Source organism: Salvelinus sp. IW2-2015, unplaced genomic scaffold (assembly GCF_002910315.2).
Source record: "Salvelinus sp. IW2-2015 unplaced genomic scaffold, ASM291031v2 Un_scaffold1019, whole genome shotgun sequence".
Taxonomy (NCBI): Eukaryota; Metazoa; Chordata; class Actinopteri; order Salmoniformes; family Salmonidae; genus Salvelinus; species Salvelinus sp. IW2-2015.
The window spans coordinates 223,453-232,547 of record NW_019942689.1 but is presented as its reverse complement, the minus strand read 5'-3'; positions in this window follow the sequence as shown (position 1 = coordinate 232,547).

The window sequence follows — 9,095 nt, the reverse complement described above, 5'->3', positions numbered from 1 at the left end:
GCCTAACAGATGCTCTGTTACGGGTGTAGCGATAAATGCTTTGTCCTGGCCCAACATGCAGTAGTATCTAACAATACCACAACAATACACACACATCTACAAGTAAAAGAATGCAAATATAAAATATTAGGGGACGAGCAATGTCAGAGTGGCATTGACTAAAATACAGTAGAATATGAATACAGTATATACAAATGAGATGAGTGAACAGTATGTAAACATGATTTAAACATGATTAAATGTGACTATGTTTTCCGCATTACTAAATGAGCAGTGATTCCATGTCTAGTACATAGGGCAGCAGCCTCTAAGGTGCAGGGTTGTGATAACCGGGTGTAGCGCTAGTGATGGCATCTCCTAGTGATGACTTCTATCTCCTTCTCTCTTCTAGCTCCAAACATTCCTTTCTCTTATCCCGCTTGACCTTTTCCTTCTTAGGGTTTTTTGGAAGAAACAATTCCTCTAATTGTCACGTTCTCTCATTTTTTTATTCCTCTCTCTCCCCCATTAATTTCTTCTCTTTTCACACTCAGGATGCGGGTCTAAATGTGGAGTTGTATAACTGACTAGGTCTATCCCCTTTCCTTTGTTTTATAACTGACTAGTATCCCCTTTCCCTTTCAGTTGTATAACTGACTAGGTAATCCTACGCTCTTCCCTCCCTTTCTGTATAACTCTGATCGTAGTTGTACTAACTGACTAGGTTCCCCTTTCCCTTCTGTGTATAACTGACTAGGTATCCCCCTTTTCAGTTGTATAATGCTGACTAGGTATTCCCCCTTTCCCTTTCTGTTGTATAACTGACTAGTGTATCCCCTTCCCTTTTGTTGTATTAACTGACTTTACGGTCTCTAGGTCCCCTTTTCCTTTCGTTGTTATAACTGGGACTGGTAACGATCACATTTCAGTTATGCATTCATTGTTATAACTGACTAGGTATCCCCCTTTCCTTTCTGTTGTGATAACTGACTAGGTCTCCCCCTTTTCCCTTTCAGTTGTATAACTGACTAGGTCTCCCCCTTTCCCTTCAGTTGTATAACGACGTAGTTCCCCCTCTTCCCTTTCAGTTGCTATAACTGACTAGTATCCCCCTTCCCTTTCAGTTGTATAACTGACTAGGTTCTCCCCCTGTTTTCCCTTTCAGTTGTATAAACTGACCTAGTCTCCCCCTTTCCCTTTCAGTTGTATATACTGACTAGGTATCCCCCTCTATTTCCCTTTCTGTTGTTATAACTGACTAGGTATCCCCTTCTCAGTTGTATAACTGACTAGGTCTCCCCCTTTCCCTTTCTGTTGTATAACTGACTAGGTAAATCCCCTCTTTCCCTTTCAGTTGTATAACTGACTAGGTATCCCCCTTTCCCTTTCAGTAGTATAACTGACTAGTATCCCCCTTTTCCCTTTCTGTGTATAACTGACTAGTATCCCCCTTTCAGTTGTATAAACTGACTAGGTCTTCCCCCTTTCCCTTTCTGTTGTTAACTGACTAGGTATCCCCCGTTTCAGTTGTATATGACTGACTATGGTCTCCCCCTTCCCTTTTGTTGATAAACTGACTAGGTATCCCCCTTCCCTTCTGTTGTATAAACTGACTAGGTATCCCCCTTTCCCTTTCTGTTTGTTATAACTGACTAGTATCCCCTTTCAGTTTAAATGACTAGTCTCCCCCTTTCCCTTCTGTGTTATAACTGACTAGGTTCCCCCTTTTCAGTTGTATAACTGACTAGGTATTCCCTTTCCCTTTCTGTTGTATAAACTGATCTAGGTATCCTCCCTTTTCCCTTTCTGTTGTATAACTGACTAGGTTTCCCCCTTTCAGTTGTTATAACTTGACTAGGTAATCTCCCTTTCCCTTTCTGTTGTATAACTGACTAGGTATCCCCCTTTCAGTTGTATAACTGACTAGAGTCTCAACCTTTTCCCTTTCTGTTGATATAACTGACTAGGTCTCCCGCTTTCCCTTTCAGTTTGTATAACTGGACTAGGTATCCCCCTTTCTTCTTTCTGATGTATAACTGACTAGGTACCCCTTCCCTTTCTAGTAGTATAACGTGACTAGTTCCCCCTTTCCCTTTCTGTTTGTATAACTGACTAGGTATTCCCCCTTTCCCTTTCTAGTTGTATAACTGACTAGGTATCCCCTTTCCTTTCTGTGTTTATAACTGACTAGTATCCCCTTTCAGTTAAAACTGACTAGTCTCCCCTTTCCCTTCTTTCTTGTAAACTGACTAGTATCCCCCTTTCTTCTGTATTAATCTGCTAGGTATTCCCTTTCCCTTTCTGTTGTATAAGCTGACTAGGTATCTCCCTTTCCCTTTTTGTTGTATAACTGACTAGGTATCCCCCTTTCCCTTTTCTGTTGTATAACTATAGTATCCTTTTCAGTTGTATAACTGACTAGGTCTCCCCCTTTCCCTTTCTGTTGTATAATGACTTAGTACCCCTTTCGTTGTATAACTGACTAGGTCTCCCCCTCTCTTGTCTGTGTATAACTGACCATAGGTCTCCCATTCTCTTCTTCATGTTTGCTATAACTGACTAGGTATCCCCCTTTCCCTTCTGTTGTTAACTGACTAGGTATTCCCCCTTTCCCTTTCTTTGTATAACTGACTAGGTATCCCCCTTTCAGTTGTATAACTGACTAGGTCTCCCCCTTTCCCTCTTTCTGTTTATAACTGACTAGGTATCCCCTTTCAGTTGAGTATAACTACTAGTATCTCCCTTCCCTTTCTGTTATAACTGACTAGGTATCTCCCTTTCCCTTTCTGTTGTATAACTGACTAGGTATCCCCCTTTCAGTTGTATAACTGACTAGGTATCTCCCTTTCCCTTTGTTGTATAACTGATAGGTTCCCCTTTTCAGTTTGTTAACTGACTAGGTCTCTCTCTTTCCCTTTGTTGTAATAACTGACTAGTCTCCCCTTTCCCTTTCAGTTTATAACTGACTAGGTATCCCCTTCCCTTTCTGTTGTATAACTGACATGGTATCCCCCTTTCTCCTTTCATTGTATAACTGACTAGGTCTCCCTTCCTTCCTTTTGTTGTTATACTGACTAGGTATCCCCCTTCCCTTTTGTTGTATAAACTGACTAGGTAATCCCCTTTCCCTTTCTGTTGTATAACTGACTAGGTATATCCTCCCTTTTCAGTTGTATAACTGACTAGGTCTCCCCTTTCCCTTTCTGTTGTATAACTGACTAGGTTCCCCTTTCAGTTGACTAACTGACTGACTCCTTTCACTTTCGTTGTATAACTGACTAGTTATTCTCCCTTTCACGGCTTTCTGTTGTATAACTGACTAGGGATATCCCCCTTTCAGTTTGTATATAACTGACTAGGTCTCCCTTTCCCTTTCTGTTGTATTACTCTACTAGGTTCCCCTTCAGTTGTTCATAACTGACTAGTTCCCCTTCGCTTTCTGTGTGTATAACTGACTAGTATCCTCCTTTCCCTTTCAGTGTATAATTCTGACTAGGTATCCCCTTTCCCTTTCGTTTGTATAATGACTAGGTATCCCTTCCCTTCAGTTGTATAACTGACTTAGGTTCTCCCCCTTTCCCTTTCTGTTGTATAACTGACTAGGTCTCCCCCTTTCCCTTTCAGTTGTTTATAACTGACTAGGTTCCCCTTTCCTTTCTGTTGTATAACTGACTAGGTCTCTCCCCTTTCCCTTTCATGTCTGTATAACCTGAACTAGGTATCCCCCTTTCAGTTGTATAACTACTAGGTATCTCCCTTTCCCCTTTTCTTGTTGTATAACTGACTAGGTATCTCCCTTTCCTTTCTGTTGTTAAACTGACTAGGTATCCCCCTTTCAGTTGTATATCTGACTAGGTATCTCCCTTTCCCTTTCTGTTGTATAACTGACTAGGTATCCCCCTTTTCAGTTGTATAACTGACTTAGGTCTCCCCTTTCCCTTTCTGTTTGTATTAAGGGCTGACTAGGTTCTCCCCCTTCCCTTTCAGTATGTATAACTTGACTAGGTTATTCCCCCTTTTTCCTTTCGTTGTTATAACTGACTAGGTATCCCTTTCCTTTCGTTGTATAAACTGACTAGTCTCCCCCTTCCCTTTCTGTTGTTATAACTGACTAGGTATCCCCCTTTCCCTTTCTTGTTGTATAATGCTGTAGGTATCCCCCTTTCCCTTTCTGTTGTAATCAACTGACTAGTATCCCCCTTTCAGTGTATAACTGACTAGGTCTCCCCCTTTCCCTTTCTGTTGTATAACTGACTAGGTTATCCCCTTTCAGCTTGTGTATAACTGACTAGGTATTCCCTTTCCCTTCTGTTGTATAACTGACTAGGTATCTCCCTTTCCCTTTCTGTCTTGACTTATAAACTTGTACTAGGTATCCTTTCAGTTGTATAACTGACTAGTCTCCCCCTTTCCCTTTCTGTTGTATAATCGACTAGTCTCCCCTTTCATTTCAGTTGTCATATCTGACTAGGTTCCCCCTTCCTTTCTGTTGTATAACTGACTAGGTATCCCCCTTTCCCTTTCAGTAGTATAACTGACTGGTATCCCCCTTTCCCCTTTCAGTTGTTATAACTGACTAGGTCTCCCTTTCCCTTCAGTTGTATAACTGACTAGGTCTCCCCCTTTCCCTTTCTGTTGTGATAAACTGACTAGGTCTCCCCCTTTCCCTTTCAGTTTGTATAACTGACTAGGTATCTCCCTTTCCCTTTCAGTTGTATAACTGACTAGTCTCCCCTTTCCCTTTCTGTTGTAAACTGACTAGTGTATCCCCTTTCCCTTCAGTTGTATAACTGACTAGGTCTCCCCTTTCTTCCTTTCTTGTGTATAACACTGACTAGGTATCTCCCTTTCCCTTTCAGTTGTAATCTGACTAGTATCCCCTTCCCTTTCATTTGTATAACTGACTAGGTAACTCCCACTTTCCCTTTCCAGTTGTATAACTGACTAGGTTATCCCCCTTTCCCTTTCAGTGTATGAACCTGACTATAGGTAATCGTCCCTCTTTCATTGCTTATAACTGACTAGTATCCCCCCTTCCCTTTCATGTTGTTATAAACTGGACTAGGTCTCCCCCTTTCCCCTTTCTTGTTGATAACTGACTATGGTATCCCCCTTTCCCTTTCAGTTGTATAACTGACTAGGTTCATCCCCCTTTCCAACCTTTTCAGTTGACTATAACTGACCTAGGTCTCCCACCTTTCCCCTTTCTGTTGTATACACTACTAGGCTATCCCCCTTTCCCTTTCAGTTGTATACTGACTAGGTCTCCCCCTCTCCTTCGATTTCTAGTTGTCCCTTTCTTAGTGTTTAACTGACTAGGCTTCCCCCTTTGCGTCTCTTCTCGGTTGTATAATCTGACATAAAGTATCCCCTTTCCCTTCATTGTTTGGTTGTATAACTGACTAGGTATCCCCCTTTCCCTTTCAGTTGTATAACTGACTAGGTACCCCCCTTTCCCTTTCCTTTCCTCCCCACCTCTCTGTCTTGGTCTGGTCTGACCACTGTCCGTTAAAAGACGTCTTCCAGCGATTATTGACATTTTTACTGTTGAAAAGCGATATCCCAAGTATAAATACAGTAAAGTACACACACTAAAAGGGTCAAATAAATATGTTTTGAGCAAAATAGTGGGTTTTTTTTTTTATACACAACTGCAAACTTCAAGGAGTTGGTCTGGCGGGAATCCGTGATGTCATCGGTCTCCCCCAGCTGTGCTATGTAATGTCTTACCTGGACCACCTTTTGAGATGGGCCTTTTGTTATGTTAATAATCAGGTGTTTGGGAGATTTGGGATTAACGCTTTAAATATTCACTGACCTGTCTGTTTTAACACTGTGGCTGGCTGACTCTAATATTGACAAGATGCTTTTTGATATACGTCCTGGAGGCCAAGGTATTGTCTCAGAGAGTCGTAGAGAAAAAGAGATATGAAGAGGGCAGGGCAGAGGGCAAGAGGTAGACAGAATTGGAAAGTTCATAGTAAGGACGGAGAAGAAGGGACAGAGAGAGAGAGAGAGGCAGAGAGAGAAAGAGAGGCAGAGAGGGAGAGAGAGAGGTGGAGAGAGAGAGGTGGAGAGAGAGACACACACACACGCACACACACTTGTGGGTTTAGAGAGAGAGTGTGAAATTGGAAACACACACACACGCAGCCAATAATCCGTATTGTGCTTGCAGTGTTTTTCCAATAACAGAGATTATAAACTGTTAGGTTCTAATTTTTCAGAGTAAATAACTCACGGACACTAGAGAAGCTGAACCAAGTTTAATTCTCCCCAAAGGTTCTGTACAGCTGTGTTCAGATAAAGACATGTTTCCACCACTACCAGTATACAGTGGGGCAAAAAAGTATTTAGTCAGCCACCAATTGTGCAAGTTCTCTCACTTAAAAAGATGAGGCCTGTAATTTTCATCATAGGTACACTTCAACTATGACAGACAAAATGAGAAAAAAAAATCCAGAAAAATCACATTGTAGGATTTTTAATGAATTTATTTGCAAATTATGGTGGAAAATAAGTATTTGGTCAATAACAAAAGTTTCTCAATACTTTGTTATATACCCTTTGTTGGCAATGACAGAGGTCAAACGTTTTCTGTAAGTCTTCACAAGGTTTTCACACACTGTTGCTGGTATTTTGGTCCATTCCTCCATGCAGATCTCCTCTAGAGCAGTGATGTTTTGAGGCTGTTGGGTGGCAACACGGACTTTCACTCCTCCCAGTTATTTCATATGGGTTGAATGATTGGAGACTGGCTAGCTGCCATCAGGCATTGAAAGCTTCTTACGAAGCACTCCTTGGGTTGCCCGCGGTGTGTTTGGGATTATTGTCATGCGGAAAGAGCACTGTTTCATCTTCAATGCCCTGCTGAGGAAGGAGGTTTCACTCAAATTCAACGATAACATGCCCTTCATCTGTCCTTTACACGGATCAGCGTGCCTGCGTCCTTTGCAGAAAAACAGCCCCAAAAGCATGATGTTTCCACCCATGCTTCAAACAGTAGGTAGTATGGTGTTCTTGGTGCAACTCAGCATGTCGTTGTCGTCCTCCAACACGTCGGCTACTGAAGTTTTTACCCCCACCGACGAACATCCCCACAATAGAAGCTGCTAAGTTATTTTCGAGTTTTCATAGTGAACGACCCATCAAGTGACGCCAATTATACCCAGCCAATACCTATACTTATGGTATCACCAAACTCTTGATCTCTAAGAACTTCAACGGGAGGTGGGATGTTCAACCAGGGTCCGATTGCCATTATTTACAAGGGGGCACGGTCATGGCTATCGCCCAGGATTTGAGTTCTCGCTGGCGGCGGACGCAAGCTGTTGCGGTTAGGGCCTGAGTGGGCGGCCGCTACAAAGGAATTGGCCTACTTGGTTACTTTGGATCACAGCCTCATGATTCTCGTACGCCAACGGCGCCACATATCACGTGGTGTCCACGCTGGAGGATGCTTGCACTGGGAGGTAAGAGTTTGCGTTCTCACGGGGCATATCTCTCTTATAGGCACTCTTGATCACCGGTTGTTACATCTGTTGTCGCTAGATCGGTGATACTGTCTGTACCTCACCATGCGGTGGGGATGAGAAGAGGGCATATGTGCGTGGGGAGCCGTCCAGATAGAGGGAGATTGGCTGAAAGTTTGCCATAAAGGTTCTGGTTGTTCCTCGTGTCTGCAACGCTGCTCAAATGTCTGCCGCATAATGGTAACGTTTGGGTTGTCTAAGGTACCCAGCAACGCTCCACTGAACTGTTTGTGACGGTTCGGGTCCCCTCAACATCACAGACTTTCATGGGAGTCTTTGGCTTCCTATGAAGGACGTTTTGAGCTAGACCACAGATTGCACTATATGCTCCGGAGCTCTGGGGTGCGATCGTCAGAGTTCTGCCAAGTGGCTTGGCAGAGCTCTCCTGCTTTTCCTGCTTTTCAATAGAAGGTCGGAATGCTGTTCGGTCTGCTTGCTGGGTTGCATAGTGCCTTTTCTGGTTCTTGGCCACAGGCTGCAGTTCTCGCGCAGTCTCGTGAGTTTTGGCGTAGGTGTGATCTCTGTGTGTATGTGGCGGTTCTTCTGTGACTCTGCGGTGTACTTATATACTAGCTTGAATAGACAGACTTCAGAGAGTTCCAGCTCTACTTAGCACATACAGTCGCAGTTGGATAGTGCCATCTGCGATGAGCTGTGGCTCAGAGCGTGTACCAGGGAGAGCACTTCTGTTAAATGAAGAAGGTTTTGTGAGGCTTCTGGTTGTCATGCGTACAAACGAGGTCGAGAAAAGACATCTTCGCGTAGTGCATTTTTAAAGTGTTGTGACTAAATATATCAGAGGCCAAAGCATGGGAAGTGGGAGAGTGGGTCTGTGTCACATTGCAGAACATCCTTTATGGGGGGTCTTGCTAATTTGCCCTTAATTTCTCCACCTGTTTGGTAACTACATTTGCACACATAGATATTGAAAATTTTTTTTGTCCACTACAATGTATATTGCTTCTCTTAGTGGATGCAGTAAATATGTATTTCTATCGATTAAAGATGCTATGACTCGAATATGTGGAGTTTACGAGTTTGTTTGGTTTAACGTGGTGTATATTTTTTTTTTTTCTGTGAGCAGTGTCATTTATTATTTATTTGTTGTGGGTGCAAGTTAACAAGAAGTATTTTGGGAGAACTTAGGTCTAGGTCTGCATCAGTCTTTACACTTGATTTATCTGGTCAAAACATGTAGGCTCATAAGACGCGTCCTCTTCGTTATTTCTTTTTAGAGAGAGATAAGGAAGAAAAAGAAATAAATAGAACATCTCGCATATGGTTTTTGGAGTGGTGCAAGTTGTTGAGATTGAAAGATTGGGGTAAGGGATAAATGATATCCAAGTTAATTGTTTACTAAACTTAATTTAGCATTTGTGGTGATGACAGCTGGACTGGAAAAAGAGAGAACAATAATCATTCTAATAGAAAGTCTTGTATAATGAGCACAGTTTGTATTCCGTGTAACTACCTCCTATCCTCCCACTTTAGACTCTCCTCCTTCTCTCCAATCCTTAAATCTTATGGTTCGACAGGAGAGGGTAATAGGGTAATGAACATAATTTCTCCTTTCACAGCGCAGAT